This window comes from Schistocerca cancellata, chromosome 4 (genome assembly GCF_023864275.1).
Source record: "Schistocerca cancellata isolate TAMUIC-IGC-003103 chromosome 4, iqSchCanc2.1, whole genome shotgun sequence".
Classification (NCBI taxonomy): Eukaryota; Metazoa; Arthropoda; class Insecta; order Orthoptera; family Acrididae; genus Schistocerca; species Schistocerca cancellata.
The window spans coordinates 131,623,952-131,648,908 of NC_064629.1; the positions used below are offsets into that span (position 1 = coordinate 131,623,952).

General features: G+C 45.5%; 1 protein-coding gene and 1 pseudogene across 1 annotated transcript in view; one reads left to right on the plus strand and one right to left on the minus strand.

Moving 5' to 3' along the window:
* LOC126183923 (dystrophin, isoforms A/C/F/G/H-like) overlaps window positions 1-24,957 on the plus strand; it is a gene marked incomplete at its 5' end in the record, with an annotated part of 927,096 nt that overhangs the window by 605,989 nt on the left and 296,150 nt on the right. The gene's annotated exons all lie outside the window — the stretch shown is intronic.
* On the minus strand, window positions 14,052-14,169 carry LOC126186040 (5S ribosomal RNA; annotated as a pseudogene).

The following is a 24,957-nucleotide window of genomic DNA, read 5'->3' on the forward strand; positions in this document are numbered from 1 at the left end:
TGGCATACGGAGCTCCATCGCAGTCTTTAACACTGGTAGCATGCCGCGACAGCGTGGACGTGAACCGTATGTGCAGTTGACGGACTTTGAGCGAGGGCGTATAGTGGGCATGCGGGAGGCCGGGTGGACGTACCGCCGAATTGCTCAACACGTGGGGCGTGAGGTCTCCACAGCACATCGATGTTGTCGCCAGTGGTCGGCGGAAGGTGCACGTGCCCGTCGACCTGGGACCGGACCGCAACGACGCACGGATGCACGCCAAGACCGTAGGATCCTACGCAGTGCCGTAGGGGACCGCACCGCCACTTCCCAGCAAATTAGGGACACTGTTGCTCCTGGGGTATCGGCGAGGACCATTCGCAACCGTCTCCATGAAGCTGGGTTACGGTCCCGCACACCGTTAGGCCGTCTTCCGCTCACGCCCCAGCATCGTGCAGCCCGCCTCCAGTGGTGTCGCGACAGGCGTGAATGGAGGGACGAATGGAGACGTGTCGTCTTCAGCGATGAGAGTCGCTTCTGCCTTGGTGCCAATGATGGTCGTATGCGTGTTTGGCGCCGTGCAGGTGAGCGCCACAATCAGGACTGCATACGACAGAGGCACACAGGGCCAACACCCGGCATCATGGTGTGGGGAGCGATCTCCTACACTGGCCGTACACCACTGGTGATCGTCGAGGGGACACTGAATAGTGCACGGTACATCCAAACCGTCATCGAACCCATCGTTCTACCATTCCTAGACCGGCAAGGGAACTTGCTGTTCCAACAGGACAATGCACGTCCGCATGTATCCCGTGCTACCCAATGTGCTCTAGAAGGTGTAAGTCAACTACCCTGGCCAGCAAGGTCTCCGGATCTGTCCCCCATTGAGCATGTTTGGGACTGGATGAAGCGTCGTCTCACGCGGTCTGCACGTCCAGCACGAACGCTGGTCCAACTGAGGCGCCAGGTGGAAATGGCATGGCAAGCCGTTCCACAGGACTACATCCAGCATCTCTACGATCGTCTCCATGGGAGAATAGCAGCCTGCATTGCTGCGAAAGGTGGATATACACTGTACTAGTGCCGACATTGTGCATGCTCTGTTGCCTGTGTCTATGTGCCTGTGGTTCTGTCAGTGTGATCATGTGATGTATCTGACCCCAGGAATGTGCCAATAAAGTTTCCCCTTCCTGGGACAATGAATTCACGGTGTTCTTATTTCAATTTCCAGGAGTGTATTTCTGAGGCGTTGAAATGACTTTCCTAGACACACACTCCGGGACCTCTGTCTATTTTCAATAAAGCAAGAGTTTACCAAAGTTCACATTGTGTCTTCAGTTTTGATTTTTATGATTTTTGTCTTTTGCCTAACTTGGTGGGTTGTCGTAATTACTTTCATGGTCTGGACCTTATTCCCTTGCCGGTCACTAATGGCCGAGCAGTTCTAGGCGCTTCAGTCGGGAACCGCGCTGCTGCTACGGTCGCAGGGTCGAATCCTGCCTTGGGCATGGATATGTGTGATGTCCTTAGGTTAGTTAGATTTAAGTAGTTCTACATCTAGTGGACGGATGGCCTCAGATGTTGAGTCCCATAGTGCTTGGAGCCATTTGAACTTACTCCCATGTCGGGCAATATAGTGTAACATCTCGAGGATATAAATCTTTTATGACATATTCGACATGCAGTTTGCAGATGAATTTTGTGCGTTTGAGTGTAATTGATTAATCATATTAAAGAAGAATGAAGTCATTTTCTATGACGTATTTGAGAAATTGAAAACATTATCCGGATTAACAACATATCTGTGGCATATCCCTGTTTATTTTCCAAAAAAATTGCAGCTATTCCAAAGGATTTTGAGTACACATGGGGGAAATGAACGAAAAACTGATAAAATTTTAAATGTGAGTTGTGTGTTGTTATATTTGAGACTATAGTACGGGAAACTTGTATCACTCCTTAATTTCTAATTCGCTGCTGGCAGGTACAAAGAAATGCTGAATAAGATCAAAACTTGGACGTATCTCTTTCACATCTTCACGAATAACTAACGTATTTCCTGCCAAAGCACTGATGTGATACCTATTCTATTCTCTAACCAGTAGGGAATGAAATCAGTTTTCAAATTTCGATAAAGGTATCTGCTTCCGCAGAAAGACACATTCCCTGGCAGTCTTTAATGTCCTTGCAGTTCTGGCGCTGCAGTCCGGAACCGCGGGACTGCTACGGTCGCAGGTTCGAATCCTGCCTCGGGCATGGGTGTTTGTGATGTCCTTAGGTTAGTTAGGTTTAAGTAGTTCTAAGTTCTAGGGGACTTATGACCTAAGATGTTGAGTCCCATAGTGCTCAGAGCCATTTGAACCAGTTTTTTTGTCCTTGCAGTCAACAGGACATTAAATTGTTGACTTTACTGTCCTTTCGTAGTGCCGGCGACTCAAAATCAGACTCTCAGGACCTATGTCTTGTCGCTCAGTGTTTGCAACCCCTAATATTCTATAAAGATGAAAGAAGAACATTGAATTCGTTCACACGATTGAGAATCGTGACGGACATGACCTTCTGTTCATTCACGTACGTCGTAATATTTTCAGCTTACCGTGAACCATCTTACCGACATTTCGTATCTATATCGTCAGAATTCCTGTGCAGAATGCCGTTTTGGTAGTAATCCCGGCGTAATAGTAGGCCTAATCTGATAACTAAACGACAATCGGATTAATAAAATGGTTCAAATGGCTCTGAGCACTATGGGACTTAACTTCTAAGGTCATCAGTCCCCTAGAACTTAGAACTACTTAAACCTAACTAACCTAAGGACATCACACACATCCATGCCCGAGGCAGGATTCGAACCTGCGACCGTAGCGGTCACGCGGTTCCAGACTGAAGCGCCTAGAACCGCACGGCCACATCGGCCGGCCAATCGGATTAATAAAGACGGGTGTATTGAATGGTGGTCAAAACAAAAGAGAGACGAAAAGTGATTTCGGAATTTCGTGAGAATGTAATCTGAGCGGTTTGGATATCGTCAGCAAGACAGAGCAGCAGCACTCTCCATACATGCAACCTTTCCATGAGTCTTCCCTGAGGGGAAGGCAGCCAGCAAAGACAGTAAATACTCCTGGCCCCAATATCGCCTGATCTTTCTGCCTATGGGTTTTTACATGCGAGCCAAGCTGAAGAGGCACGTATAGTCAGATAAAAACCTCACACTGGGAAAGTTACAGCAGAAGATAGAGAACATTCTGAAGTGCAGGGCTGTTACGTGTGTCTCACTCCACTGCAGTGACGTCAACGGTGGCCACGTCTTGCGTGTTCGGTAAAGAGCAGGCCTCCTGTTCATTAAATAGGGTTACATATGCCATGTCCGTCTTAAAAATGTTTTCCGAATGTAAGTCATTTTCGCCTCGCTATAATAGATCAGTGGTTCAAAAATGGTTCAAATGGCTCTGAGCACTAAGGGACTCAACATCTTAGGTCATAAGTCCCCTAGAACTTAGAACTACTTAAACCTAACTAACCTAAGGACATCACACACACCCATGCCCGAGGCAGGATTCGAACCTGCGACCGTAGCAGTCCCGCGGTTCCGGACGGCAGCGCCAAGAGATCAGTGAAACAGTACACTTCTTACGACTGCACTATGGAAATCCTAGGTGAATTCTCCCCGAATGTAGTTACCATTAAAAAGTTTGCCTATAATTATATAAATTAGATTTCACTGCAATCAAGGCAATGCTGGTTCAGAGCTAGGCGACTTAATCATTGATACAAGTTACTAAATGAAAGGCCGGCCGCGGTGGTCTAGCGGTTCTAGGCGCTCAGTCCGGAACCGCGCGACCGCTACGGTCGCAGGTTCGAATCCTGCCTCGGGCATGGATGTGTGTGATGTCCTTAGGTTAGTTAGGTTTAGGTAGTTCTAAGTTCTAGGGGACTAATGACCACAGATGTTGAGTCCCATAGTGCTCAGAGCCATTTTTGTACTAAATGAAAATTAAGCATTGTCTCTCACATTCCTATCGACACACACATTCTACTCACATTTTCATGAACATAAAAATATTATTTAACATACAACATCAGTACCATGGCATTAATTAGAATAGCGTTGTCAATAAACTGTAATGAATAAGCCAATATATTTCAGTACGGCGATATGAATAACAATTAATCTTTTGTGACATATCTAGTCTAATATCATAAAGATACATGAAATTTAAAATTACTGAAAATATGTTGCTACATGTATTAACTAACAGTATTTCAACCATTGTCTCTCAGTAATGGCGCTTATTGTATCACTGATGCGGCTACAGGAGGAAATGCGACCATGACTACGGATATTAAAATTTCTGAACACTCATAAATAAAATGCGTCTGAAAATATTTCTTCAGATAAACATTTTATCCTGAGAGAGTGGTTCAGACTGGACAGTTCTATTCTCTCCCAAGCTGCAGCCGCGGAAACAATTATCCGTTAACAAGTACAGCATCATTGCTTCTCGTCCCTGTGCATTAAGCACACGCCTAATTTTTTCGGTGCTGGTATAATTCTTGGTGGCATCCCCTCCTCAACAGACTAGTGAGTGCTGTCATCACACCAATAATAATTTCATCTTTCCAGCCTAGCACTTTAAGTACAGAGTGCTCTCTTCTACCTCAAGTGGAAGTTTGCTGTGCAAGAGCGTGAACAACGCTTTTCGCGTTTTCTAACAGTACCTTCCCTGACCGCTGAAGTATAGAGAGTGAATCACCTAAAATTTGCACTGCAATTACTTCGGACATGGAAGGTGCTATCGATACACGGTTTTCACAGAACTGAATTGCAGGCGTTGGCCGGGGTGGCCGAGTGGTTCTAGGCGCTACAGTTTTGAACCGCGCGACCGCTACGTCGCAGGTTCGAATTCTGCCTCGGGCATGGATGTGTGTGATGTCCTTAGGTTAGTTAGGTTTAAGTAGGTCTAAGTTCTAGGGGACTGATGTCCTCAGAAGTTAAGTCCCATAATGGTCAGAGCCATTTGAACCATTTTATTTAATTCATTTTTTTTAAATTGCAGGCAAGGGCGCGTGTTGGCAGACACTACACAGATTTTGAGACTTCGACAAAAGTGTAGTTTTTCAATGGGACAGTGCCTGTTGACAGTAAAATCCTCAAAGTAGCGTAAATGAGAATGTCAGTAGTTTCTTTTGTAGGAAGCTAGCACATGTAGTTTACGAGTTATTGTAATGTGTACACTGTAAACACCGGCAGCTGTTTGTTCCATCCCTGTGCTTAGATGCTAGGCGACGATGTTATGTTTGTTTACATTGTGTTGTGTGTGCACTGCGATTGCATTGCGATAGTTCTGTCGCTTACTGTGTGAGAGTGGACGTAACAGGGCGTGCTTGGAAGATGGTATTTTCTTAATGGGATGATCAGGTGCGACAGACAGGTAGGTTCAAACGCTGCACGTGTGACGAGGCATGTCATCAGTTGAAGTCACGCGCTCAATATTTGTCATCCTATTTTGGTGTATTTCGCGATGTTTGTGGCCCCATGTGTCGTACATTAAATTACTTTTCTGAGCTTCATCTATGTCACTTCGGAGGTTCTTAAAAGTTAATGAGAATAACAGTGTATGATCAGCCAAAAACTGAAGACTCTAACAATGGATGAAGAGTCTGGAATCGGGCGCCGCGGAGGTTGAATGTTCGCCAGAGGCGATGCACTTGGATGGCCGTTAGGGGGCACCGCGGCCGAGCGGCGCAGTGCTCGCGCAGCTTTGCCCCTGGAGACGAGCAGTGGAAACAGCAGCGGCGCTCCCTCCCGCGTGGCCTGGTCCCCCACCACCAGGGAAAGAGCCGAAGGGTGGGGGGAGGGAGGGGGGCTGGCCCCGTGATGCAGAACTGAGGCAGACAGCGCCAGCTCGCTGAGAAGAGAAAGTCGTTGCAGTGGCAGAAGGTGACGCAACAACACATTGCGAGGCTGGCTGCTGGTGCGCCGTGGTGGACGCTGCTCTGCAGGAGGCGGAGTGCAGATATAGGGGACGCCCCACACACAGACGGAGGCTGCCTGTCTCCTGCTGAGTTAAACGTGTCACCGGTGGCTACAAGCAGTCGCGAGCGGTTCAAACTAGGCATTCCGGTTATCGCCCAAGCAACCGGTTTTCTGTTATACCCCTTTTTTTTCTTCTTCTTTCGACGCCTGTTAAATCGGACTGTTTAAACCGGTCAAAGTAACCGGCTTCTGAAATAACCGAATTTTTTTTTCTTTTTTTGTTGCTATTATTTCCTGTGCCGGCCGTGTGGCCGAGCGGTTCTAGGCGCTTCAGTCTGGAACCGCGCGACCACTACGTCGCAGGTTCGAATCCTACATCGGGCATGGATGTGTGTGATGTCCTTAGCTTAGTTATGTTTAAGTTATTCTAAGTTCTGGGGGACTCATGACCTCAGATGTTAAGTCGCATAGGTGGTCAGAGTCCGCAGCTCGTGGTCTTGCGGTAGCGTTCTCGCTTCCCGCGCACGGGGTCCCGGGTTCGATTCCCTGCGGCCTCGAGACGACTGGGTGTTGTGTGTCTTTCATCATCATTGACTCGCAAGTCGCCGAAGTGGCGTCAGCTAAAAAGGACTTGCACTTTCGGCGGCCGAACACCCCGCTTGGGTCTCCCGGCCAACAATGCCGTACGATCATTTCATTTCATAGTGCTCAGAGCCATTTGAACCATTTTTTATTTCCTGTAATTACCATAAAAATCGAAGAGAGATCAAAAAATTTTGACACTCTCAGTTTCAGGGCACATAGAATCAAAATATTGAACTAAATAGCCAAATAAAATAAAACTTAGACTGTCCACCGTTCGCCGCTTTTCCCGAAACTTCATAAGTGGTTGAATACTACAAAAAATCACCAGTAGTCTTCTAGTGATTCAAATTCTTTGTAACTCTACGCAAAAATCTTGTAATTTTAGATCATACCACTATTTAGGCACTACAAACAGCCAGTGCTAAAGGGTGAAAACTGAGGCTGAAGAACTATGTTTTTCGTGTCAGTTAGCCAGTTTTTAAGGGCTAAAAGACGATACAGGCATATTATATAGACACAGCCAGTAGATCAGATACTTTCAATTTTTATTGTAGACTATGAATAAGTTAAGTTGTTAAGTTTTTAATTTGTACTGTTACCATAATTTGCTTCCTCAAAAAATCGTTCAAATGGCTCTGAGCACTATGGGACTTAACATGTGAGGTCATCAGTCCCCTAGAACTTAGAACTACTTAAACCTAACAAACCTAACGACATCACAAACATCCATGCCCGAGGCAGCATTCGAACCCGCGACCGTAGCGGTCGCGCGGTTCCAGACTAAAGTGCCTAGAACCGCTCGGCACACCGGCCGGCTTTGCTTCCTCTTCAATGATTTCATAGAAATGGCAGACAAATCTTCGATCTTTTACAGCGAATGAAATATTGAACTTCATTGCTACGTCACTACCTAAAAATATTTTCAGACTGGATTGGTGCCATTCTGCAATACTACGGACGTCCGGCAATGACAGAGAGAAACTACCGTACAGATCAGGTGAGAGCAAGTGTTACACACTGCACGTACACATGTGCGTTCAGCCGCGACTCGCGGCAGCAGGGACATTATCATCTCAGCAATACTGTACCAGTTCTTATGCCGTGTATTTGTTGTTCGTTTCTGTCAGCATTGTTATAAGAATAGCATTGATCGCGTTTCCCATTTTGTATAATAACGTGGTATTTCAATTCAACGCAAATCTATTGAATAAAAATTATTCCTTTTTTAAAGAAGATTAATTTAAAAGCGAATAATTTTAGCACTGCTGCTATGGCTGATTGATATTACGTTTTTTTAATTCAGTTATTAGTAAAAAATTAAAATTACCTGTTATTACCGAGACGAAACAAATATCGAAAAATACGGGTTATTCAGAACTAAAATACCGGTATCAGTTTTAACTAGTCGGTTTTTCCATCCCTAGAACAAACCATCGAGCACACGATCACATCGATGTCCTGATAGACTGAGTAGCACCCAGAACAACGAAAGCACACGCAGTCACAGACGACACAAACGTCCGAGCAACTGAGCGGTACAGCCTTCTCGGACGAACGCAAGCAACGTGCAGAGATGATCAGCAAAAAATGCGCAGACCATCTTAGCCACTTACGGAAATAGGATCAAAACCATGACGATGAGGACAGAGTACGAAGAAAGTGTCATAGAATGGCGTGACGGAAGGACCTACTGCAGATGGTGAGAATCCAACCAAAAGGTGGAAAGACCAACAGCTCTAGCAAGAGTTTTCGGAGGTTTCCCCTCGGCCGTAAGACGAATGTCAGAACTGGGCCTTGCAACTTTACCTATAGTGCCGATTGGGATCCCCGCCTCAGTGCCCTAGAATCGAATGCAACGTTAATGAATAAAGATTCGAAACAGTATAACCTTGCCGCTTTGGTTCAAAAGGAGCACATTTGCAAGCTCTTGTAAAGCCCCCTCCGTTCTCAGAGGAGGGAATGAAACGTGCCAAAAAAAGAAAATAAAGCACAACTGGACAGTTCAGTGCTCGCGCTTGATATGTCTTCACTGTACTAGTACTTGATAACTACCTTGCTTGTCACCCGGTTACTCTCTTTGGTGGCGTCTTGGATTTCTCTCTCCGCTGCTCGTGGTCTTGTCATTGTTGTGACCCTTCATATGACTTGCTGCACTTTGACGTTTTCTGGTAGTCTCGTCTTGATAATACCATGTCTCGTCACCCCGTATGGTTTTTTCCATAAAAGAATTGTCCGCGTTTCGCATTTCATTCAGGTCATTGCAGGTGCCCACGCGTCTGTTATAGTTAGAGAGTCAAGGTGTACTGGAAGAAGTTTGTAACTATTCTCTTCTTCAAAATATTCCGGAGACTGTCTTGAACACTTCAAAATGGTTCAAATAGCTCTAAGCACTATGGGACTTAACATCTTAGGTCATCAGTCCCCTAGACTAAGAACTATATAAACCTAACTAACCTAAGGACATAACACGCAACCATGCCCGAGGCAGGATTCTAACCTGTGACGGTAGCAGCAGCGCGGTTCCGGACTGCAGCGCCTAGAACCGCTCGGCCAATGCGGCCGGCTTGAACACTTCATTTAGAGATATCGCTCCATGCGGTTTCTGACATAATAACGTTGTCACACTATGAACGAACATCCACTGCGTAACACTGCCTGCTCACAACTGACTGGTCGAGTACAGATCTTTTGTTTAGAGTTGTTAGTTCAGGCTACCACCGTAGTTTCTGCGCTGACGTCCCTTGTCCGCCAGGAAAAATATCAGTTTCGGAACTTTTTGGACGGAAGGTGTATAGTGTGTGAATCAGTATTAAGTACATACCAGAGGGTCCTTTTAATCGTGCCATTTATTAAAGTTCTTCTCGTTCCATTCACGAACTGAGCGTGGAAAAAATGACTGACTGTGCGCCTTTGTGCGACTGGATTGAGACAGATTTGGGAACAGGCTGCGGTTTGAAAGTGAGATGCGATTTCTGTGATTACCAAATGCGAAATCTTATGGTGCGCAACGGAACATCGCCTGCTGAGTAGCTTCGGGATGTTAAATTCAGCGTTAGGGAGAGGGAGCTTCTGCATAGATTCTGTATATGAATGTGAACTTCCATATTAGAGAAAGAAATTTAAAATTTTCTGCAGAATTGGTTGTGCTGAAAAGGTGAACTTAATGATTTTAGATGTGTTTTGTATAGTTTAGTTGCTGTCGTTAAGTATTTATTCCACTGAATTACCTTCACCCTCTTAATTTGTAATTTTACTTGCTTGGAACTTGATATAGTATTTTTTAGAAAGGTTTCACTGATTTTGAGACGCCATTAGGGAGTATCTCAGCAACGCACGTTTCTCCGTCCTGCTACGTTTCAGAAACAGCGTAGCCCTCACACGCAGTTTATAATTTTTTGGTCTGGATACCGTTATTTTATTATCCAATGAGTAGCGAATTGTTTTCAGACAAATTGTGTACCATATGGGGTCTCGTACCCGATGTTTGCATTTCACGTACATCGATTTACGGAATGGCCCATCCGAGTACTGAACGCATCCAAACACCGTGGAGGCTTCTTCGTACACGTTGCTGAACTAGAAGCTCCGAGAGATACCGGAAAAATCTGTTTTCGATTTCTTCTCGGACAAAAAGTTTCGATCAGTTCGGAAGTTCCATCGTAGCGTTCGCTGCGCTGCGGAGTGAAAGATTCCCACTAGATATGTTTTGATGTATTTAGTAATGTACAAGTGGCTATCTCAAACCAACGCCTTTTTCTTGACCTTCTTGTAGGAAGATATTCGTACACTCTCACCTGTTCTTAAGAATCCGGCATTCGCCTTTAAATGACCTTTTTTATCAGCTTCCTCTCTTAACGTTTACTTTTATTTTGTCATTTCGCTTTTTCTGCTTATTGCTTTTCCTGATCTCGCCTCCCTTTAACGTTTGTACACTTCTTACGTCAGTTCAGATACTCTACACACACGTGACGATTTCTCTGATTCTTTTCAGCACAATATCAATTGCTCTGGCCACATGCATAGTATTCAGTGTAAAAACATTCGACGACGTATTGTTAGTTATTTTTGTTATGAGTGGATGAAGTGAGATACAGATGTTATATCGGATTCCTTTGGGTTTTGTCAGTAATCCATGTACCTAACCACGTGAATTTAACTAATGGAAGAATTTTCTTAAACTTCTGCTACGAAAGAATGAAACGTAAATGACAGTAGAAGATGTTGGGGACTCAAGTATTTCCCCGTATCCCAAGTCTAAAGTTTAAGTGTAGGACGAGAAGTGCATGTTGTTGACCTTGTTATAAAGTCTGTGAAAGCAGAAATGTTTTACAAGTTCGTGACCAGGCGAGTTAATGGAAGAGCCGCGTTGCACTTACAGCTTATTTGGTCGTCGGATGTAATTAACTTGGCTAGTCACACACACATACACACACACACACACACACACACACACACACACAGAGAGAGAGAGAGAGAGAGAGAGAGAGAGAGAGAGAGAGAGAGAGAGATGTATAAATAAAGAAATTTATCAGTTACGGCGCAATTAATTAGAACCGTAAGATTACGCTAAAATAAATTCCCAAGACGTAACACAAATCATATATGCGTATACGCCTTTCTATTAAAATCTGTTATAAAATTTCATATTCTATATTGTCTTGTGCTGCAAGCGAAGTCTTGACACTTGTCGGGAGTCCAATAAAGGAAGAAACAAAGTCGGGATGACAGTTTCCTTTAAATCTTGAAGTCTTATACGAACACTTTATTTACCAAGTTTGGAATTACTTGTACAGTGATTACTAGTTTCGGCAAATTTGAAATGCTACTTTCAAATCACATTAGTTCAGACAGAAGCGTTTTCAACAACCATTTTAGATAGACTCTTCGTCGATAATAATGTCACTCATAGTAGAGGTGATACTATTTTACGTTCCGTGGCAATTGGAGAAATAAAATGTACATCAAGTATTGCATGTCATTGACAGCAATTAAATTTAGTCAGTACTATGTTAGATATCACGTCCGTGTTAATATCTGGAGGAAGACTCTTCGTCTAGGAAGACATCTATTTGGAAGAAATTTCCTAGACGCAGTCCCACATTTCGAAACTTCCCTGAACTAATAACCCCTAAAACAAGTAACAGTCCCAAATAACAAGCAAAAATGAGCCAAAAATTTAATAACTGTACACTGATCAGCCAGAACAGTGTGACCACCTACCTAACAGCCGGTATATCTACCTTTGGCACGGATAACAGCGGCGACGCGCTGTGGTATGGAAGCAGTGAGGTCTTAGTAGGTCGCTGGAGGGAGTTGGCACTGCATCTACACACACACACACACACGTCACCCAGTTCCCTAAATTCCGGGGACGGGGCGATGATCTCTGATGCCACATTCAAAGACATCCCAGACGTGTTTGATCGGGTTCAGTTCTGGCAAGTTGGGGGGCCAGCACATCAATTGGAACTCACTATTGTGTTCCTCGAACCACTCCATTGCACTGCTTGCCTTTTTACCTGGTGCATTATCTTGTTGAAAAATGTCACTGTCGTCGGGAAACATAAGCGTCATGAAGGGCCGTACGTCGTGTGCAATCTGTGTGCGATACTCTTTGGGCGTCATGGAGCCTTGCACGGGTTCCACTAAAGCCACGGATGCTCACGTGAATGTTCCCCACAACATAATGAAGCCACCGCAGCACAGGTGTTAAGGTGCTGTTCCCGTGGAAGATGACGGATTCACGCCCTCCCATTGGCATTATGAAGAAGGTATCGGGATTCAACAGACCATGCAACGTTCTGCCGCTGCGCCAGCGTCCAGTACCGATGGTCAGGCGCCCATTTCAGTCGTGGTTGCCGATGTCGTGGTGTTAACATTGGCCCATCCATGGGTCGTCGGCTGCGTAGGCCCATCGTTAGGAGTGTTCGCTGCACTGTGTGTTCAGGCTCACTTATACTCCGCCCAGCATTGGAGATTGAAGTCTGATGTTAGTTTCGCTGCCGCGCGGAGTAGTCGCGCGGTCTAGGCGCCTTGCCACGGTTCGCATGGCTCCCCCCCCCCCCCCCCCACCTGTCGGAAGATCGAGTCCTCCCTCGGGCATGAGTGTGTCGTGCCCTTAGTGTAAGTTAGTTTACGTTAGAGTAAGTGGTGTGTAAGCCAAGGGACCGATGACCTGAACAGTGTGGTCCCATAGGAACTTACCACAAATATCAATTAGTTCCGCCACAGTTCACCGCCTGTCCTGTTTCACCAGTCTGCCCAGTCTAGGACGCCCGACAGCTTCAATGAGGAGTGGCCGCCTAACCCCACGACGTCTGGACGTGGTTTGACCTTGTGTTGAAGACACTCACCTCGGCACTCCTCGAACACCCGACAAGTCTTGCAGTTTCCGAAATGCTCGTGCCGAGCCTCCTGGCCATCACAATCTGCCCTCGGTCAAACTCTGATAGATGGAGCGCCTTCTCCACTCTCATTGATACTACGTGCACCTTGCATGTGTCTTACCAGCAGTCACATTGCCTATTTAAATTTTTTTTCCATATGCCATCTGTAAATCTGTCTTTATTATTAATGTCACATAAATCCCTCTAGAATTTCTGTGTTTTCTGTCAAACAGTCTTCAAAGCTGTATCTGAATTCTGTTAGGAGTAACAGTTCCCTACATTTAACATTTGTGGGTGTTAAAAGCTTACTTATGCTCTTTAATATCTTTGTTACATTCTTCGTCGCATCACGTAGGCGGCGCTTACATCTAAGGATGGAGTGCACAGCTTAGTGGAAGTGATTTAGATGGCATTCTCTGAATAACATTAGTGAAAGCGTCTTACTCCACCGACAGAGACCTTCGGGTCCAGACCTTGATTGTCCTGTCAGTCACCCTTCCAATATTTCCCAAGTGGCAACATGTTTCGGCCTTATTGTAAACCGCCACAGTCTTATATTGCTTTGCTGCAAGTTCTCTAAGGGATGATGAAATTCGATTGAATGCAAACAAGCTGAAACGCTTGTCTAGGATAGTTTCAAGTTACGACCATTAGAATACATTTTCAGTCACCTTGTAAATGTCTGTGCAAGATAAATTTATGACTATTTTTAGAATCAGTTCGTCGACAGAATAATGAAGTTACTAGAATTCATTAAGATAGTTATTCTGGATGGTGTAAAGTCTGAAGTAGCTGTAATATACATTGTTAATGAACCATACAGGTGCATACAATATTATTCCCACTCGACCTCTGGACGAATTCTGCTATTTTTATCCAAGCTTTGTACTTCACGGTGTGGTATCCATAGACTGGACTAGCACTCCGTCTTCAGGCCACAAGTGGCCCATCGGAACCATCAGACCGCCGTGTCATCCTCAGCTGAGGATGCGGATAGGAGGGGCGTGTGGTCAGCACACCGCTCTCCCGGTCGTTATGATGGTTTTGTGTGACCGGAGCCGCAACTGTTCGGTAGGCCAGCTCCTCAGTTGGCATCACGAGGCTGAGTGCACCCCGAAAAATGGCAACAGCGCATGGCGGCCTGGATGGTCACCCATCCAAGTGCCGGCCCCGCCCGACAGCGCTTAACTTCGGTGATCTGACGGGAACCGGTGTATCCACTGCGGCAAGGCCCGTGCCTTCGTAGGCTGAATTGCCCACATGTAAATAAAGAAAGTTAGAGACCGCTTCGACCAATATGTCATCTAGCAGCAACGTAAATGACACTTGCAGTAGGAGGCGTATTGATGAACATCGGCAGCTGCTCTGCTCTGGATGCGGTGTGCCCCCGCCACTCCTGCTGTCGCTCACCGTAGACAGCTGACACGGGTAAAGACTCAACCGAATTCCCGCATATCGGCTGCCACTGGGTCACATGTCAGCGCATTTCGACCAATGGCGTCCGGGGTGCGTTTGGTACAGTTTTGTATGTAGTCTGCAGAAAGCCGTGTAGGTCGCGAGGTAATAAGTCATTCACTAAATACAAAATAAGTTTATTGATCCAGAATGACCCCTTTCGGCGTATGCCATCATCAGATAATCTGTCAAAAACAGAACATTACATGAAATGTAAGAACGGCTATAAAATCAATATACACAATTCTTATAAACGTGTAGACATAATGCACATACCCTGAATGTAACAATTGGGCCTGGTGGCTGCATGACATTAACGTAACCAACATGAACAGACTGGACAAGAATCCTGAGTTTCGTTCAAAGTAAATAAATTTTATCACCAGATGGCGTTACGTGAATAGATATTGAATATTACAGCGGCATCAAGCTAGGCGAAAACTTTATTATGACAATAACTCAGCACAGTATTTCAAATTGATAATAGGTAGATACAACAATATTTAGAAAAAGATTTTTTTAATAAAGTAGAGGCTGCTTACAGGTCATCATATGATTTCCGATAATAAAAGAGTAAGCATATGACGTCAAACAATTCAGTCCATCACTGAAAATGACGTTTATGGCTTGTGCTAGTGAGCGCACACGCACTGTACAATAACACAATTTCAGCAGACAAGGAACGACAAATTATTAAACCGTAAGCAGAGCAACACACAGCAGTCATGTGACACTGGTCAAGGAATGGAAATGAAGTACTATAGACCATTATACGGCAGTATGCTCAAAAATGAAATTCAATGTCAATAATAAAAAATGTGCGGGACAGGAAAAAATGATGAGGGGGGGGGGAGGGGGGTTGGGGAGGGTTGGAGAAAAGGAAGGGAGGAGGGGTTATGTCGTTTTTATACCTATAGTCAGTGAATGCTAATAACTGAAATACTCCAAAATTCTTAAATTTGAATCCATCCATCAGCCCGCGCTTTACTCCTTTTATTGTGATTTGTTTCAACTTTTATCCATTGATAGTTTCGTATGTATTAACAATTTGCCGTAAGTGTATTCTGTTACCTGTTTGTCTTAAATGTTTTTACTTATTATAACTTACGTATCACGTTTTTATGCTACATCTCGCGATGCCTTGGTCATATGCACTACTCACATGTCGGTATACACAGGATCAGTGATCTTGTAGTTTAAGTCACATGTATTACATCTTCTTTATGACAGAGCTTTTGTTTAGGTGATATGTGGGGCCACACAAGCACGCTAATGTCCGTGAAGTATACTGCACAACACAAGTAAGGATCACTTTTTCGAAAGGCCGTAATTGCCTCCGGTGCGACACATGAGTTTGAAATCAGGCAAAAAGATGCCTACTACCTTCCTCTGTAATGGTGCAAAAGCTTGGCTGCCTGGTTCGTCATCCAGGAGCTCGGCGATGCTACACGTGAGGTGTAATGTGTGTTAATGATCTCACATGGGCAACGAATTTCACTACAATTCTGATCAACGTCACCGTCAAAGTGTCACATCCACCTTCAACCACTTTTCACCCCCTTCTTTTGACGCCTCTGCCAGGGAGGTCGGAACTGCGACGCTCAGCGATGAAATCGCGCGATTTTCTTATGGGTGGCCGAGGAAAACGTTTAAGAGATATCGCCACTCATAATCGATACGGATAGGCCTTAGGGGATGGCATGAATGGCGTCATTGAAACTACACCTTTCTTTGGGGTGTTTATTACCACACCATTCGCAGTCGAAAACGACAGTTGAAGTACACAAGACAGTTTTGACATATGACCAAACCTGTGATGACAAAGCAGGATACGAGTATGAAGTGTGGTCTCTAAACGATAATTAATTATTGAAATTAGTTTACAGTAGTCTTCATAAAAGTTACTGATGTAGATGATAAGCTACACAACTCGCTATTAGTGTAAGTTGGCAGGACAAAAAGGATACATAACTAAAGCGTTTGTTGGTCGCAGAGACGTAGCAGTGACGTTGCTCTGTGCCCAGATTGCGTTTGACACTGCAAATACCTGTTCCATGGTGGAAGTGAAATAAACGAGACTAGAGCCGTTTTGTTTGCGTTGGACGAACTTTTTTCACGTTTTTAGTCTTAAGAGTGGACTATAAAATCGAACGTTTTCCAGACCTCACTCTTTTTCTAATGGATGACACTAACTGCATCACTTAATTTCCATCTTACACCCTCCACAGTCTCACAACACACAACTTCGTCAGAGCCCAACTGATCCGGACAAAGTGTCATTTCGCCCTGTTAGTGCTACTTCACAACAGCATGATCGTGCACTCAGCTTCTCGCATTCGGGAGGACGACGGTTCAATCCCGCGTCCGGCCATCCTGATTTAGGTTTTCCGTGATTTGCCTAAATCGCTCCAGGCAAATGCCGGGATGGTTCCTTTCAAAGGGCACGGCCGACTTCCTTCCCCGTCCTTCCCTAATCCGATGAGACCGATGACCTCGCTGTCTGGTCTCCTTCCCCAAAAACAACAACAACAACAACACTGAGCTTCTGTACCAACAAGGGAAACTACCCATCGTACTCTCCTCATGTTTAGTGGTAAGTTGGTGCAGTGGATAATCCTTCAAAAACTGAACACAGATCACACATGAAAACAGATAGAAGATATACTGAACTGCGAAAAAAAAAAGCAAAATAGAAGCAGTGAACGGTCCAAGAACAAGAAATGCAATAAAGAGCAGCCGCAAATAGCAACGGCGTCTCGGGTAAGTGGTTACGGACTGCCAAGCGGGCTAGGCGTGCTCGAAACTCCCTCGTGCCATTTACTATTATTTTTCACAACCTTGTGAACTGTCCGTCCGGTCATTGAAATGTTTGTCCTCTTTCTGCATTCTTGGCAGTCGTCATACTATACATTGGTTATAGAATATCAGTCGTGTGGTAAGAATACGTTACCGTCGCAAGCAAATGCGATGAATAGTCAGATCAGGCGAGACACCACATAGACGTCTCACAGAAATGAAAACAACAAATAAAGGGTGTGAACAATGTTACAACAAAGGCATTCAAGACTCAAGACTTCCAAAACGGGACGCGACTTCAAAAACATTAAAAACATATGTTTTCACAGAGTACAGAGAAACTGTGTGACCGTGGAACTGTCGCATTCATTTGTTGCAGCTTATGTGACAAACTATTACGTTTTCATCATTTCCATGGGAGAGGTCACATTCATACGAACACCTGTATCCTACAAGTAGGCATATCTCGTTCACTTACCAGTCGTACAGATTAGGTGCGTCGATAAGAGATTCCTATCAAATGGCGCGTACTGTCACTAATGCCGTGTATGACACACCAGACGTGTTTTCCGCTGGAGAACTCGGTTGACTTGTCGTCTTGTCATCAACCGTTTGCGGTTTGCATTCCAAAGCCACTTTCTTTCGGCTGCTAATAAAGTAGTTGTGCCGAGTCAACTGTCATTATAGCCCCGTACCTTACACATCGCTGTTGCAAACAGACGTTACACCACGACACAGACACAAATTTGAATAAAGCGAAAAGCGGAAAAAGAGTTGGCTCGATTGATGTTTTCTAGCGGTTCTAGGCGCTCAGTCCGGAACCGCGCGACTGCTACGGTCGCAGGTTCGAATCCTGTCTCGGGCATGGATGTGTGTGATGTCCTTAGGTTAGTTAGGTTTAAGTAGTTCTAAGTTCTAGGGGACTGATGACCACAGATGTTAAGTCCCATAGTGCTCAGAGCCATTTGAACCATTTTTTTATTATTGATGTTTGAACGCGGCTCGCCCACTTCGCAGTCCATTGCCGTAACCACTTAACCACGACGCCACTGCTCTTAGCGTCTTCTCTACATTGCACTTCTTGTTCACTGTTTGTATTTTGCTTTTTTTTTCACAGTTCAGTTCACTTTTTTCCTGTTTTCATGCTTAATCTGTGTTCAGTTTTTGACGGGCTGTCCACTGCCCTCTACTACCACTACATCTGATGGGGGTGCGCACTTCAGTAAGACAGAATGACTCGACGTGCAGGAGGCGACCTCAGCGCTAGTGTTGTCAGACTCATACAACTGGCGGAACTACAGCAGGAAGGTAGGAAGCTGACGTAAAAGTGGCGCCTTCATTACTGGTGTATGCGGTCTCAACATTAGACTGGTACTCACCCCTTTTCTGATCTCTACCACCTACCTGAACCGTGTCCTGGTGACAATCGTGATGAATCGCTTGATGCGGATTCAAACCAACTCGTACCACGTCATCGACGTGTACCAACTTTTCTCATAGAGCCCACACGTGCACTTTGGGTAATGGTAAATAAACTGTCAAATACTGGCCGTCAGATAATCGTGTGATCTCTTGGCCATAAGACACATTCTACGTATCTCAGGGAGCAACAGTGCTGTCAGACTACATTGTTCTTCTCGGGACCTATCGACCAGAAAACTGAAGCCCTCAGTTCGAATTTGTTTTCTCAAATGAGAAAAGATAAGATACTCCAAAAACCAGTACCTATCAAAAAGCGAAAATAATAATATCGACCTAGTCGCGATACAAGAAATGGGGGTAGGGGAAGGGAAGGGAAGGGAAGGGAAGGAGGTGGTTGTACCAGGAGTACCGTCGACAACACAGAGCAAGATAGCTTTCGGCTATAGAACAACATAACTCTGCTAGGAGGTCATCGGGACAGGTGGCTTTCCCTCTCTTCATCTCCTTCAGAGCAGCCTGAACTTTAGAAGTTAATAATTTCGTTGCTAAATATAAACATTTTTTATTTGGGTTTGCTATTAGAATCATACACTCCTGGAAATTGAAATAAGAACACCGTGAATTCATTGTCCCAGGAAGGGGAAACTTTATTGACACATTCCTGGGGTCAGATACATCACATGATCACACTGACAGAACCACAGGCACATAGACACAGGCAACAGAGCATGCACAATGTCGGCACTAGTACAGTGTATATCCACCTTTCGCAGCAATGCAGGCTGCTATTCTCCCATGGAGACGATCGTAGAGATGCTGGATGTAGTCCTGTGGAACGGCTTGCCATGCCATTTCCACCTGGCGCCTCAGTTGGACCAGCGTTCGTGCTGGACGTGCAGACCGCGTGAGACGACGCTTCATCCAGTCCCAAACATGCTCAATGGGGGACAGATCCGGAGATCTTGCTGGCCAGGGTAGTTGACTTACACCTTCTAGAGCACGTTGGGTGGCACGGGATACATGCGGACGTGCATTGTCCTGTTGGAACAGCAAGTTCCCTTGCCGATCTAGGAATGGTAGAACGATGGGTTCGATGATGGTTTGGATGTACCGTGCACTAATCAGTGTCCCCTCGACGATCACCAGTGGTGTACGGCCAGTGTAGGAGATCGCTCCCCACACCATGATGCCGGGTGTTGGCCCTGTGTGCCTCGGTCGTATGCAGTCCTGATTGTGGCGCTCACCTGCACGGCGCCAAACACGCATACGACCATCATTGGCACCAAGGCAGAAGCGACTCTCATCGCTGAAGACGACACGTCTCCATTCGTCCCTCCATTCACGCCTGTCGCGACACCACTGGAGGCGGGCTGCACGATGTTGGGGCGTGAGCGGAAGACGGCCTAACGGTGTGCGGAACCGTAGCCCAGCTTCATGGAGACGGTTGCGAATGGTCCTCGCCGATACCCCAGGAGCAACAGTGTCCCTAATTTTCTGGGAAGTGGCGGTGCGGTCCCCTACGGCACTGCATAGGATCCTACGGTGTTGGCGTGCATCCGTGCGTCGCTGCGGTCCGGTCCCAGGTCGACGGGCACGTGCACCTTCCGCCGACCACTGGCAACAACATCGATGTACTGTGGAGACCTCACGCCCCACGTGTTGAGCAATTCGCCGGTACGTCCACCCGGCCTCCCGCATGCCCACTGTACGCCCTCGCTCAAAGTCCGTCAACTGCACATACGGTTCACGTCCACGCTGTCGCGGCACGCTACCAGTGTTAAAGACTGCGATGGAGCTCCGTATGCCACGGCAAACTGGCTGACACTGACGGCGGCGGTGCACAAATGCTGCGCAGCTAGCGCCATTCGACGGCCAACACCGCGGTTCCTGGTGTGTCCGCTGTGCCGTGCGTGTGATCATTGCTTGTACAGCCCTCTCGCAGTGTCCGGAGCAAGTATGGTGGGTCTCACACACCGGTGTCAATGTGTTCTTTTTTCCATTTCCAGGAGTGTATATTATCTGCTAGCAACTTACTGCATGCTGGTTCATGCTGTAATTTTTTCGTAGTTAATCTGCGATATAGAAAAAGATCCACTAAAGTGTGCGATAAGCTTATGAAACACCGAAACATATCTCGTCCACAGTGTTTGGTTAGTGGCGTTAGGTATATTAGCGTTGAAAACTTCTAGAATTGTGTAAGGGACACTCAAATGAAAACGAAGCAGACAGAAAAAATTAAGTAAACTGTGTATTATTTCAAAAGTAATCGCCATAACTGTTAATACATTTGCATTATTCTAAAACATAAGGTGCTCCAGGAGTGCTTGCATATCTTTTTATTGACCACCCGTTTCTATAGATCTGTGCTATTATCATCGAATCTTGTAACACATTAACTAAAGTTCATGATCTTCAGAAACGTGCAAATGACATAGCGATGTTGCATAGTTTTACAGTGAAAGATTACAAAGAACATCAACATGCCAAACGTAAAACTCCACAAATAGAAAACATACGTGATGCTGTGTTGGTGTCTTAGCGCACGCGCTCGCTTAACACCGCATTTGTACTATCTCAGTCGCCATTGTGGTGTCAGGTGAACGAGCGCGCTGAGACATGAGCACAACGCGGTGTACGTTTTACGTTTGTGGTATTTTACGCTCGACAATCTGATGTTCCTTGCAGCCTTTCATTTTAAAACGACGCAACATCATTATGTGACTTGCGAGATCATGAACTTCTGTTAATGTGTTAAAAGATCTGACGATGTCACCACAGATCTGTCGAAACCGGTAATCAATAAAAAGATTTACAAGCTATCTTGGCGTACTTGATATTTCCGAATAATATAACAATTCAGATTAGTTGACACAGTGTCAAAGATACAGTTAATACATTCATCCCACTGTGAGGCAAGACGGTCAGTTCCTTCATGTAGAAAGGTATGCGGTTGCCTACGGAATCGTGATCATATCCAGGTGTGCACCTCTTCGTCTGAAGAAAATCGCCGGCCACGAATGTCTTTCTTCAGGATTGTAATAATAAGGAAACGGCATGCAGAGTAATGTCCAAGGTTGTTTGGAGTACGCGCAGAAGTTTCGCTGGAAAGCTGTAGGTGGAAACTGTACAAACTCTTCGGAATCGTACTTCATTTCTAGAATCTATCCAGTAGGCGAAACAAATGACAATTTTTGTTCTTTTTTGCCCCAAATAATATAGACATCGATAAGCTACTTTGAAGGTTACTTAAGACAGTTCAATTTGAAGTACAGAGTTATTTTATGCATGTGTAGACATACATACATTAGTATTTGATGTTTCAGAGATTTATGTCCGCTTCATGCAGATAACGTATTATTACATTCTTAATTTCGAAATTTTTATGGCTCATTAGTGTTTTAATAAACGATGACAGGGAAACCCATATGTTCACGTGTTACTGTCACAATTTATTTTGTTGTGCATGTCATTTAGGGGGAAAATGGTCAAAGGAAACTTACCTAGAAGGGAATACGTAAAAAAAAAAAAAAAACCTAAGCGCTATGTTTTACCCGAAATAAAAGCTCTACACTGCCAGGACTGGCAAAGTTATCCTCTCCCTGGAAAATGAGACCGGGGATGCGTGTCGCAGTATATTATCGCCCTATCCCGCAGTTTTTGTTACGGCGAAATGATGAGTAGCGCACTCATCTCAGTGGGATCATATTTACAGCGGGACTGTGGCGCGTGACATATTAATTAAAGTTGCATTGTAGGCGGAGGCGGGCAGGCAACGGCAGCAGGAAACCGGATTAGACGGAGCGTCGGCGAGCTACTTCTGAGAGGGCGGAATATGGGATGAGTTCATGAATTGGCGGAGGATATGGCGATGGCGCCCCGTATCGACAAGCCACGCAGGCGCCGCCACCGCCCGCTCAGCAAATACCAAACTTCCTGCGCCGCTATTTGCCTTCTCCTCTCTTCCCCAGTTCAAAATGCCATCCCACTTCTCGGAAGATACACCTCCGTCCTCCTTGCTCGCTACGTTTGCCACTCTTCTGTGATCGTCTGTTCAAACATTCGACTTGCTTTCATCCTTGAGTTCTTGTTAATGAATTATCCCACATTTACATCTATACTCTGAAAGGCACCTTACGGTATATTGCGGAAGGTAATTCGTGTGCCACAGTCTGTCCCCCTCTACTCTTTTTATCCAGTTCCAGTCGCAAGTGGTGCGAGGTAAGAACAACTAAGCCGGCCGCGGTGGTCTAGCGGTTCTGGCGCTGCAGTCCGGAACCGCGGGACTGCTACGGTCGCAGGTTCGAATTCTGCCTCGGGCATGACTGTGTGTGATGTCCTTAGGTTAGTTAGGTTTAAGTAGTTCTAAGTTCTAGGGGACTTATGACCTAAGATGTTGAGTCCCATAGTGCTCAGAGCCATTTGAACCATTTTTTAAGAACAACTGTTGATATTCTTCCGGCCGAGCTCGAATGTCTCTAATTTTATCTTTATGGTCATTTCGCAGGATACGCGTACGGGTCAGCAAATGTTTGTCTAGGAACGCATACTCTCGAAATTTGAAAAATAAACCGCACTGCGATGTACACTGTCTCTCATGTAATGTTTAACACTGGATTGGATGCACTCTCCGTAAGGCGGATTCCTCGAGCCTGCTCTGGGCGCAGGATGTCATTTCGTCTGAGACAACTGTTAATCATGATTTATTTTTAAATTATTTTTGGGAACGATGATCTACACTAGGTATTTCGGTGTTCTTATTACATTGAAGAGCCAAAGAAACTAGTTCACCTGCCTAATATCGTGTAGGGCCCCGCAGAGGTGTCGCAACAGGACGTGGAATGGACTAGACTAATGTCTGAGGTAGTGCTGGAGGGAATTCACACGATGAATCTTGCAGGTCCGTCTATAAATCCGTAAGAGCACGAGGCGCTGGAAATCTCTTCTGAACAGCACACCCCAGATATGCTCAATAATGCTCATGTATGAGGAGTTTGGTGACCAGCGGAGGTGTTTAAACTCAGAAGAGTGTTCCTGGAGCCACTCTGTAGCAATTCTGGACGTGTGGGATGTCGCATTGTACTGCTGGAACTGCCGAAGTCCACCAGAATGCCCAAATGGACATAAATGGATGCAGGTGATCAGACAGGATGCTTACGTACGTGTCACCCGTCAGAGTAGTATCTAGACGTATCAGGGGTCCCCTATCACTCCGACTGCACTTGTGCCACACCATCAAAGGGCCTCCACCAGCTTGCACAGTCCCCTGCTGGCATGCAGGGTCCATGGATCATGAGGTTGTCTCCATACCCGTAAATTTTAAACGAGACTCGTCCGACCAGGCAACGTGTTTCCAGTCATCAACAGTGCAATGTCGTGTTGACGGGCGCAGGCGAGGCAGTCATAAAGGGTACATGAATGATGATGTTTCGTTGAATGGGTCGCACGCTGACATTTGCTGATGGTCCAACAGTGAGATCTGCAGCAATTTGCGGAAGGGTTGCACTTCTGTCATGTTGAACGATTCTCTTCAGTCGTCGTTGGTCCCGTTCTTACAGGATCTTTATCCGGCAGCAGAGATGTCCGAGATTTGATGTTTTTCCGGATTCTGGATATTCACGGGTACTCGTGAAATGGTCGACGGGAAAATCGCCACTTCATCGTTATCTCGGAGATGCTGTGTCCCATCTGTCGTGCGCCGACTACAACACCACATTCAGTCTCACTTAAATCGTGATAACCTGCCATTGTAGGAGCAGTAACCGATCTAACAACCGCGATAGACACTTGCACCAGACACTTGTTGTCTTATATAGGCGTTTCCGACCTCAGCGCCGTATTCTGCCTGTTTACATATCTCTGTATTTGAATTCGCATGCCTATACCAGTTTCTTTGGTGCTTCAGTGTATGTCCTAGGACTTAACCATAGATATTCTATAATCCTGTTACGATTTTAGCATAGTGAAATTAATGACTCATCATTTCTGTGGAATACAAGAACCGTCGCTAATGTGTATTTGCTAAATAAACTACTCCAAAGAACATTTTACATCACTTCCATATCTGCGAATGTGTGTCGAATTACAGTCAACGGGAGCACGGAATGAAAGAATAAGCCGTAGAAACAAAAGAAAAAATATACTGTGAAATGAAAACAAAAAAATAATGGCACAAGGTACATGGATGAAATCAAAATCTGCTGCTACGTAGCATTCGAATATCCCGTACATACTGACGGTGATAGATCCCGATTGCCATGCTGGCCACAAGCAGCTCAAGTCCGCCCACTTGTTAGACAGGGGCTGACCTGAGGTCACTCAGTGTGTGAGGACGATTCCAGCGACGACCCACTGGGC